The sequence below is a fragment of the Leptonychotes weddellii genome, chromosome 16 (genome assembly GCF_054177405.1).
Source record: "Leptonychotes weddellii isolate Sample4059 chromosome 16, ASM5417740v2, whole genome shotgun sequence".
Taxonomy (NCBI): Eukaryota; Metazoa; Chordata; class Mammalia; order Carnivora; family Phocidae; genus Leptonychotes; species Leptonychotes weddellii.
Genome location: NC_138384.1, coordinates 15,357,872 through 15,369,310, shown reverse-complemented (window position 1 = coordinate 15,369,310; position 11,439 = coordinate 15,357,872). Strand labels below are relative to the sequence as shown.

Sequence of the window (11,439 nt, the reverse complement as noted above, 5' to 3'; positions counted from 1 at the left end):
TCTACCAAATAAGGTCTGTTAAAAAATAATAATAATTTAGGCTCTGCTCTGGAAGAATGTCTTGGCTGGAGGCATGAACTTGGAGTTGGTCTCCTGGGTTCAAACCCTGGCTGCACCACTACCTGGCTGAGGGCCCTGGAGAGAGTGATGTCACCCTCTTGATGGGACAGTGTCTTCTCCTGGAAAGTACCGGGAAATACTAGGACCTACCTCAGGGGGTGCTGTGAAGGCTCCATCCAAAGTGCTCAGTCCACCCTTGACCTGTTGTAGATGCTGCTGTAACTAGAGGAGTTAGAAATCACAGTGGATAAGCCAGTGCTCGAGAGAGTGCATTTTGGAGCCAGGCAGTCTGGATTCAAATTCTGGTTCCTTCGGTGTCTATTTATAAATTTGTGGGCCAGGCACTTGGACTGAGCCTCACTTTCCTTAGCTATAAAAAGGGCTGAATAACGCCCACCCACAGGGTGGTAGGGAGGATCGAACGAGCTCGTGTGCAGGGCAAGCGCTGGATCCGTGGGAGCTGCTCGAGTCAAGTAGATGCGCAGTAAGAACCCAGAGGAGGAGCATATAAACCACTTGGGCCTCCAAGGAGGCTGCAGAAAGGGGCCTGCTCTGGCTTCTGGGCTGAGGCTGCTGATGGGCTGCGTTGCAGCGCTCCAAGGTCCCATGTGACTTTCTCCCCCACCCTGCGGGGTCCTCCCAGGTCCCCAGCGTTGGAACAAAGCCTCCGCCTGCTGTTCTGCCTCTGTTCTCTGTCTGAACTCTGATTAGGCCCTTATCTCTGCAGCTCTGCCCTGCTTGGCTGCCTGTCACATTCAATTCCATTCCAGGCCTTTCATCCTGCCCTGCCGGAGTGTCCCTGAGCGTGAGGTTCTGGGACATGGGGCCTGGTCTCTGTCGTCCTTGATTCCCACAATCCCGAGATCCTGATGGCTGAAGAGAATAAAATGAGATGCGAACTCCCAGGCAGACCTTGATGTAGTTGGATTTCAAGGCACTGAGAAACACTGGCACCCTTCCCCCCCTCAAAAATACCTTCTCTCTCTCTCTGGGCTCCCTCTAGCCCCCCATTCTACCGTTAGAGCTTCATTGCTTTGGCTTAAACAAAACTGGGACCCGGTGCTTGGTAAAAATGCAACTTTCTGTTTGTGGTCAGAATCCTAGCAAGAAAACAGAAGGCAGACTCAAAAGGGTTTAACTGCAAATTAAAATAAAAGAAGACAGTGACAGGACTATTGACAGTGAAGTGGGCAGGATGGAAGGAGCCAGCAGGGATGGTGAGGCGCGCCAGGGTGTGTGGTTGCAGGCAGCGGGTAGCACCCTAGGGTGGAGGGGCCAAAGGGAGCCTGGTAAAAATGAGCTGTGGAGGACCGAGGCTGTGGAGAGACAGCCACTGGCCAGTGATGTGTAGCTCCCCTGCCCTCAGCTCTCCCCACAGTGCCGCCCACTGGCCGGCCACTCCCCCACCCCGCCCTGGAAGCCAGAGGGTAAGGGAGGCCCCAAGGGGCCAGAGTCCCAGGGACAAAGAGGGATAAAAAATGGATGTGGGCTGAGGGTAGAGGAGCGAAGCGAGAACAACAGGCCTTGAGGAGTGGTGTGTTGGAGTCTTATCAATCACGGACAGTTCAGCATATACGATGTCATCAGATCCTTTAATAGACCGAGGGGTAAGAGACCAGGGTCCTGAAGATGTCGGGGGAAAAAAAAAGAGCGTCAGTGGCAGGGAAAGGATACCTGCCCCCCCACCCCAAGAAGACAAACCTTGCCTTTTCCCTGTGTAGTTCTAGAATTTCCCTATGTCCATAAGCTGCTCCTGAGGATGGCAATCGGACGGATGGGACACCGCTGTTTCCGGGTCCGAGTAGGTAGGGGTGGTGCTGAGGAGGACTGTGGGCCATTAAGTCCCTCCCCTGTCTCAGCCGTCCTTTTAGCTCCTGAACAAGCCTTTGTCATCGCAAGACTGCGGGACTGCGGGGAGCCTAAAAGAGGCCAAGGTGAGCAGTGATCCTGTGATCCTGTGATCACCTGGGGGTGGGGGGTGATCTGGGCGATATCCTTGACTGTAGGAGCCCCCTCACCGGGCCCACCCTGGGACCCGTGGGCCACACTGTGGGAACTGCAGCGATTTGGATAGGTGGTCTTCAAATCTGGATCTGGGCCGGAAGGCAAATGGGGTCAGTGGCTAAGGCTGTGTGAGGGCAGCAAAGAGGGGGCACAGGGACAGAGGAAGGGGGCCCGAGCACGGAATGACGCTCCTTTGGGGATGAGAAGGGCCAGGGGTCATCAGGGGCCTCAGCATTCCAAGTAGGATCCAGGGAGCAGGAGTAGGGGCATCACCAGCGAGCTTGCTGGAAATAAAAAAGCTCAGGCCACACCCCACGCCTACTGAATCAGGATTTGCATTTTCACAGATCCCTATGTGCTTCTCATGTTTCCTCCAGTTTGAGAAACCCTGTTCTAGCCCGCCCTGCTCAGGTGAGCCTGCTGCTCATTTCCCCTTAGTGCAGCTGAGCTCTTTTCCCTCAGGCCTTTTTCCCTCAGTAAGTCATTCAACAAACACTGAATGACTAGTCCGTGCCTGGCACTGGAGATACAGAAATTAGTAGTGGGCAGAGAAGCAACTAGGAAACTGCAACCCATTGTGGAAAATGCTACAATAAGGATACAGTGTGGCAGGTGGAGGAGGACCCCCAACCTGTGTGCTGTGTGTGTGTGTGGCCAGGGCATGCTTCTGGGAGCTGTAGCCCTCCACCCTGCTCCAGACCTCAGCACGACTCACTCGGCCCCAGATCCTCCTCCTCTCTGTCTTTCACTGTTTGTGTGTTCAGTTTCAATTCATTATCTAAGTTGTGCTCCTCTTGTTTCCTCCCGTTCTAACCCCGAGTACGCCCTAAATTCGAAATGTGAGAGGATGAACGAATGGGTGGATGAGATGGTACTGATTATAAGTACCCTAGGTAACAGTGAGACCCACTCCACTTTCCTATCATCCACATACCTGCTCTGCAGACCCCCTTATCCATCTCGTCCTGTCTGTATATGGTTTTTGAAATGTGTTTATTTCCTCAATTGCATAGAAAGTGGTTAAAAAGCACATGTGTAAACCAGGGTTCAAATCCTGGCTTCATTATTTACTAGGTCAGTGACTTTGGGCATGTTTCTTTATCTCTCTTGCCGCCGTTTCCCTACCTGCCACGTGGGGATAACAGGAGTACTACCCTCATAGGGTTACCAGGGGGCGGGTGTTGCATGAGTTATCCGTAAAGCGCCTAGGACAGTGCCTGGCACTTGATAAGTGCCATGAAAGTGTTTGCTCTTCATGAGAACTTGCTCTGCGCTGGGCCTGTGATTCCTTTGCCTGGTCTCAGGTAATTAGGGAAGCCAAGAGTGTCCTCTGTGAATGGCACACAGTGGGAGGCTGGTCTTTCCCACACACACACATCAGAGAGTCGGAGCTGGAGGAGAAAGGTCTTTGTCCCCAGCAGGTGGTGGCTGGGCTGTGGGCTTGCCTGGAGCCATCACAGCCTGGTACCTGCTTTCATGGGAACTAGCAAGACCTTCTTCTGTCGTTCTCTTCAGGGCTCTGTGATTAGATTCTGGTCAGGGATCTCCCCGACCTCCTCCTCTTTGAAGCCCCTGGGGCTGGTGGCCTTTCCACTTGCTCTCACTGCTAACTGGAAGTCAGCTGGCTCTGGCAGGCAGATGGTGATACCCAGGCTTGGCTGGCATCGAAGCTAATATGTAGAGTTCATATGTTCATATTTAGTGAACTCTGAAGGCCAGAGGGCTACTGTTTTTAACGTGGGCATCCTCTGGGCCTTGATTGGATCTGTTTCTTCTAAGTCAGTGGAGCTCCCAGCTGCCTCCTGCTCATCCAGTGGACTGGGAATCAGAACATGCCCCTTGACATCTGAGCCTGAGCTGTGCTGTGTGGAGGGCCTTCTTACTCTGGGCCAGTTCAAAGACATTTGACTGATTCTGTGGCTCTGAGATGTTCTTGGAAATTTGGGGGGCTTTTGTGCCATGGATTTCTGGCCACACTGCCCCCTATATGGAGGGAACAGGACAGGTTTCTGCCTTCCAGCCCAGAGCCCAAGTGAGCAGAAGGATGCACTCCATTTCGGGGAGCAAGAGGGCAAGCAGTGCCCTTGCCCAGTCCGGGACCTCTCGGAGGAGCTGTTGAAACAGCTGCCCAACTGGAAGTCGGGGGTGGAGGAAGCTGAGACTGTCACTTTCAGGGGCTGACTGTGGGGTCGCAGTACAATGTAAAGTTTTGGTAATACTGGTGCTTTGTTTTTTTTTTAAGATTTTATTTTTAAGTAATCTCTGTACCCCAGTGTGGGGCTCAAACTCATAACCCCGAGATCAAGAGTTGAATGCTGCACCCACTAAGCCAGCCAGGCGCCCCTGGACTTTTTAGTAACTGCCAGGAGATGTTGTCAACTGAGACAGCTGTCACCTCCAGCACCCGACACACAGCATTGGCTTAGTCATGTGGGTAATCAGCACCCGGCTGACCTTGACTCCTTTGATATACCATTCCATGAAGGAGCAGTAACGCCGCAGCCTATCCTGTCCTTAACAGAAGACTCTTGGGAGTTTCCTTTTCTCTTTAATTTTTTTTTTAAAAGATTTTATTTATTTATTTGAGAGAGAGAATGAGAGAGAGTGAGAGAGCACATGAGAGGGGGCAGGGTCAGAGGGAGAAGCAGACTCCCTGCTGAGCAGGGGGCCTGATGCGGGACTCGATTCCTGGACTCCAGGATCATGACCTGAGCCGAAGGCAGCCGCTTAACCAACTGAGCCACCCAGGTGCCCCTCTCTTTATTTATTTTTTTAATTAAAGATTTTATTTATTTATTTGACAGAGAGAGGGAACACAAGCAGGGGGAGCAGGAGAGGGAGAAGCAGGCTTCTCGCTGAGCAGGGAGCCCGATGTGGGGCTCGATCCCAGGATCCCGGGATCACAACCCGAGCCGAAGGCAGACGCTTAACGACTGAGCCACCCAGGCGCCCCTCCTTTTCTCCTTAAAACCTTTTTATTTTGAAATAATTTCAATTTCAATTTCACAGAAAAGCTGCAAACATAGTATACGTATAAAGAATTTCTGTATACCCTTCACCCAGATTCACTGTTCACATTTTGCTGCATTTGTTTGCTGTCTCTTTCTGTATGTGTGTGTGCACATATGAATATGCAGAATTTTTGGGGCCCCTGGGTGGCTCAGTTGGTTAAGCGGCTGCCTTCGGCTCAGGTCATGATCCTGGAGTCCCGGGATCGAGTCCCACATCGGGCTCCCTGCTCAGCAGGGAGTCTGCTTCTCCCTCTGACCCTCTTCCCTCTCATGCTCTCTGTCTCTCATTCTCTCTCTCGCAAATAAATAAAATCTTAAAAAAAAAAAAGAAATTAAAAAAAAATATGCAGAATTTTTTTCTGAACCACTAGAAACTAAGTTGTAGTTACATTTACCTCATAATACTTCAATATGTATTTCCTTAGAACATACATGTTTTGTTGCATAACCACAATATAATTTTAAATTCAGAAACAACATAGTATTGATTTAATACTATAATCTACAGGTTGTATTCCAATTTCACCAATTTCCAATAATGTATTTCCCAGCCATTTTTTCCCCATCCAGGATCTAATCTAGGATAAACATTACATTTTGTTGTCCGTTAACTAAAAGTCTCTAGAATGATTCCTTTTTTTTTTTTTTTTTAAAGATTTTATTTATTTATTTGACAGAGAGAGACAGAGGGAGAGAGGGAACACAAGCAGGGGGAGTGGGAGAGGGAGAAGCAGGCTTCCCGCAGAGCAGGGAGCCTGATGCGGGGCTCGATCCTAGGACCCTGGGATCATGACCTGAGTCGAAGGCAGGCGCTTAACGGCTGAGCCACCCAGGCGCCCCTCTAGAATGGTTCCTTGATCTTTCTTTGTGTTTCAAGTCCTTGGGAATTTTCTAAATGAAAAACAGTCTGAAAGCATTCTTTGGGCAGTACCGTCTCTAAATGCTAGCTCAAAAAAAAAAAAAAAAAGTCCTTTTCAGTTCTTGCCTTTGAAGCCTCAAGACAGGTGGGTTTGACAACAATCTATTTTGGTCATGCCTGGCCATTTTTGGCGTATCCATCTACACTGGTCTCAAATGATCCTAGGATTTGCTCTTGGGTACACAGTAGATGCTTAATAAGTACTTGCTGATTTGCCAGGAGAGAACGTGGATTTTACTACTGGATCAAATAACCCAAATGACATTCCAGGAAGATTTTGCTGATGCGGATAGGGAGACAAAGGGTTGGCCCTTCCAGAGGTGAATACCAGGGGCAATAATCCAAGGACAACAGGCAGGCTTGGAGTTCTTTATCTTTCTATTACATAGTGCACTTAGATTCTCCTTCTCCTCAAATTCCCCAGCACGAGAGTCAGGAAGCTCCAGTGCAGGTTGTTAAATCCACCCACTGGAGGGAGTGAAACATGGTGCTGTCACGATCCTCCAGACTTTTTTGACCTCTTGCCTGGGATCTGTCACTTTGGATCCTCTCTGTAGGAAGAACAGAGGACAGAGCTTTGAAGTCAACCTGTTTGCAGTAGCCAGCCTTCAAGATGTCTCCAACCTTCCTCCCTCGGTGTCTTCCCTCTTCCCCTTTGTTGCTACCCTCCCGCAGGAATCAGGGCTGGCCTATGTGAACAGTAGAATTTGGTGAAAGCAACAGTGTCTGACTTCTGAGGCTAAGTCATAAAAGATAATGCAGCTTCCACCTTGGTCTCTTGGTTAGCTGGTGTTAGAGGAAGACTGCTACTTTGAGGACACTCAGGCATTCCTGTGGGGGAGCCCGTGTGGAGAGGGACTGAGGCCCCAGCCAAGAGCCAGCTCTACCTTGTTAGATGCGAGCGAGCCATCCTAGAAATGGATCTCCAGCTCCGACCAAGCCTTCAGAGGATTTCCACATTGACCAGCATCTGACTGCAGCCTCGTGAAAGACCTGGACCCAGATCCTCCTATTCGAGTTACTCCCAAGTTCCGGACCCACAGCAACTATGAGAGGTAGTAAATGATTACTGTTATTTGAAGCCCTGAAGCTTTGGGATAATTTTGTATGCAGGAATAGATAGATCATTGTCACATTATTCCGTTGAAAACTATAAAGGTGCATAGGACCTGACAATTCCATTTCTAGATATATACTCAAGAGAATTGAAAACATATATCCAACAAAAACTTGTATAGCGTGTTCAATGCAGCATGATTCACAATAGCCAAAAAGTGGAAAGAACCCAAATGGTCACCATCTGATGCATAGATAAATGAAATGTATATCTACACGATGGAGTATTATTCGACCATAAAAAGAAATGAAGTACAGATACATGCTACACCATGGATGAACCTTGAAAACGTCAGGCTAAGTGAAAGAAGCCCCTCCCAAAAGACCACATAATGATTCATTTATATGAAGTGTCCATGATAGGCAAATCGATAGAGACGGAGAGTGAATTAGTGGTTGCTGGGCTGGGGGGGTATGGGAGAATGAGAGGTAACTGTTACTGGGTACAAGGTTTCTTGTCGGGGTGATGAAAATGTTCTAAAACTGATTGTGGTGATGGTCACACAACTCTGAATATACTCAGAGCCATTGAATTGTACACTTTAAATGGGTGGATTGTATGGTGTGCGAATTATATCTCAACAAAGCTGTTACAAGTGGCAGTATGATAGCCAATGAGGTTTATCGCAGGTGCGATTATTGCTAATTAAAGAGACAGACTATACAGGGGACTTCATAGGAGTTTTGTTCCTGTTCTTTCTAAGATATTAGTGTCTCTTTATTGGGCTCTTGGCAAAGGTCTTAAGAGAATCACCTGGCTAGAAGGTGGGAAAGAACAGCTGGAACTGAGGGTCACTTGGGTGGCTCAGTCATTAAGCGTCTGCCTTTGGCTCAGGTCATGATCCCAGGGTCCTGGGGTCAAGCCCCGCATCGGGCTCCCTGCTCAGCGGGAAGCCTGCTTCTCCCTCTCCCACTCCCACCTGCTTGTGATCCCTTTCTCTCTATGTCTCTCTCTGTCAAATAAATAAATAAAATCTTAAAAAAAAAAAAAAAAGCTGGAACTGAAAATGAGGAGCAAAGGGAATGGTCTGCTAAAATAATTAAAGAATAATTCTAAACTTCCAAATGCTAAATAGTCAGAATCACAAATTGTAATCCTGACAAGATTAGACTTTGGGGAGGAAATTAATAATAGAACCTGGATTCTTCACTAAGTCCTGGTGGGAATGTGATGTTTCCACCCCCGAAAAATGACAGTCAACCATTGTCAAGTGCAGAGTTTCTCCTCCATCTGCTGGAGCTTTAGCTGAGATGTTAAGCCCAGTTTTTTGTTTTGTTTTGTTTTGTTTTGTTTTGTTTTTAATCAGCCCAGCTCACTGATGTTTTAACCCAGTGAGCTAAAAAAAAAATTCTGAGTTTTTTTTTTTTTTTTAAGTAATCTCTACACCCAATGTGGGGCTCGAACTCATCACCCTGCGATCAAACGTCACGTGCTCTACCGACTCAGCTGGCCAGGTGCCCCTCAGAACGTCTATTCTGAACTCTATTAAATAGTTACAGATTAGAAGTGGTCACTGCCTCTCCCATTTGGCATATGCATACCAATTTGTTGGACTCCAGAAAGTTTTGTGATCATTATTCTTTAAAACAAAATTTGGCTATACTTATTCCTGTCTTCTTTTTCAAAATGTTCTTCAGAAATAATTCTTTATTTTTCAAAATTAGCTTTTATAATTTTAGACACCAAGGATAATCAAGAGGACCTGTAATTATTTAGTGTAAATAAAGAAGCACGCGGGGCACCTGGGTGGCTCAGTCAGTTAAGCGTCTGCCTTTGGCTCAGGTCATGATCCCAGGGTCCTGGGAAGGAGCCCCGCGTGGGGCTCCCTGTTCAGCGGGGAGTCTGTTTCTCCCTCTTCCTTTGCCCCTCCCCCACCCGTGGTCGCTGGAGGGTGCACTCTCTTTCTCTCTCTCAAATATAAAAAAAATCTTAAAAAAAAAATAAAGGAGCAAGCAATTAAGATTTGTTTTTTAAAGACATGGTATTTAAACTAAATTTGTAGCCCCCTTTTACAGATGAGGAAAGTGAGACCTAGGGACATTTCATGACTTGCTCAAGTTGTTACGGGTAATACGTATCTTTTTTTTTTTTTTTAAAGATTTTATTTATTTATTTGACAGAGAGAGAGATAGTGAGAGCAGGAACACAAGCAGGGGAGTGGGAGAGGGAGAAGCAGGCTTCCCGCCGAGCAGGGAGCCCGATGTGGGACTCGATCCCAGGACCCTGGGATCATGACCTGAGCCGAAGGCAGACGCTTAACGACTGAGCCACCCAGGTGCCCCGGTAATACGTTTCTTAACTGGGATTCACAATCTAGAGTTCTCACTGCTATTCCATGTTGCCTTTACTGACAAGCATTGGGACGAAGTAAAAGGGATTCAGTATTTTATGAATGGCACCCATGCTGACCACACTCCACCATGAAGTATCAGAGCTGAGATTTAATCATTCCATCCAATTGAAACCATGAATACATAATCCATTAATGTACATTATAACCCCATGTAACAAAATATACTCAAATTCTTGTCTTTTTCAGCCTCCTTAGTTCTTAGTCTCTTATGTTCAAGTGAAGAAATGTAAGATCATTTTAGTTGATGAATTTTTACCCTGCGATCTAGAAGTTTGTAGAACTCCTGTTTATAAAACTGCTCAATGAATGTGCCAGGAGTTTAGGCAGATCCCTCCTTTGGCTCTTATTACTGTTGCCAGTAAGCTTTTTACATTTATATATGAAAAAATGCCTTCTCATCATCAAAGTATGTTGGGGGATTTCTTTTGATGGGCTGGAGGAGTGGCCGGGGAGATTTTAAAGAGGTTCTTAAAGATGTTCAGGGCTGGTACTAGGGTAAGGCGAATGCAAAATTTAAGGGAGTGCCAAAAACCACAGTAATCAAGATAAATGCCATTTTAATGGAATTTTTTTAAAATCAAGAGTAAGGCAAAAAGATCCATGACCAATGAAACACCAACATTTTAAGTAAAGACAGGGCCCAGCGTGTGTGGGGCCAGGCCGGAGATGGCAAATGATGTGAATTACTCAAGAGCAGCGTCACACTGTCTTATTTGAAATTTTAATACTTTGTTCATCATAGAGCTTATTCACGTTAATTTTTTTTTAAAGAAAAATATTGCAGTCAAATGTTCTTTATCTTGAGTTCTGAGATTTTTGGCGCCCTCTTCAATTTGGCACTTGAGGCTAGTGCTCCTCCTGCCTCGCCCCGGCCCTAGCCCTGCACGTGCATGACCCTTTCCCAGGGAAAGCTGGAAAGAAGTTCCCACACCACGCGCCCCAGACATGCCCGGCTTTGGAGAGCCGAGCAACACGTGTCTCAGGAAAAGTTCTTTCCCAAGGATCACTGGTGGTGAGAGGAAGCTTTTCTCTGCTCTCTCTGTTTTGACACGTTTACCTGTTTATGGGGCACATCTGGCAGCCTCTGGCTGGTGAGCAACTTCCCAGGTGGAGTCATGGAGTCAGCTGACCCCACGGACCAATGGGAAAGGAACCTTTCTGCTGAGTCTGCACATTCCCTAGCTGAAAAGTAAGATTTCTGAAAAGTCTTAATGAAGGCCCAGAGGACTGAAAGTACACATTACACACTTAATAATACTGGTCAGGTTGAATTAAACTTGTCTTTTGTGTAACCTGAATGCCCGCAAATGCTCCACGTTTCTGAGGTTACTTTCCCTCTAACATCCAAATGAGAGGCTTGGAGGTGTGTGCATGATTGCAGAAACTTTGGGGTGCTCCCATGTCGAAAGAAGGACAGTTTGCATCATCTCTGTTCTCAATTTCTGCTGCCGTGATTCTCCATCTCTGCTGGACTTCTTGCGCCTCTAGCTGTGGTCCTCTCTGGGCGAAGCTTTTTGCCCCCACAGATGCTTTTCTCCCCCTGCTCCCCAAGGCAGCAGTAACCAGGCTTTTTGTGAAGCAGACTTTTCCTGAAGTCTTGTGGGAACCAGAAAAGGGCACGATAGCATTTAAAAGTAAATAAAGACATTTATGGATAAACAAGATCTAAGACAACTCATGGACAATGGATCTGCACTTTAAGAAATGCTAAAGGAAGTTTTTTTCAGAGCAAAAAGAAATCATACCAGGTAGAAATTTGGATCTTCAGGAAGAATGAAGAACACCAGAAATAGCACATATAAGAATAAATATAAGAAACCATTTTTTTCTCCATTTCTTAAAATACTTATGAATGTTTAAAGCAAATATTTTAACATTGTATTGTGAGATTTATAACTTATGTAAATGTAACAATACATATTTTGCATGAAGTGGCACAATATTAATTTTAAATAGACTGTGAAATGTTTTTTTT

At 46.7% G+C, this 11,439-nt stretch overlaps 1 long non-coding RNA gene across 1 annotated transcript in view; it reads right to left on the bottom strand.

Moving 5' to 3' along the window:
- Positions 1-5,462: 5,462 nt before the first annotated feature.
- Positions 5,463-11,439, bottom strand: part of LOC115939806 (uncharacterized) — a 53,726-nt gene continuing 47,749 nt past the window's right edge. The window contains exons 2-3 of the long non-coding RNA XR_004074575.2: positions 6,882-7,040; positions 5,463-6,545 (exon numbers count right to left, since the gene is read on the bottom strand). This is a non-coding gene — a long non-coding RNA (uncharacterized LOC115939806). The remainder of the gene's footprint in view (positions 6,546-6,881; positions 7,041-11,439) is intronic.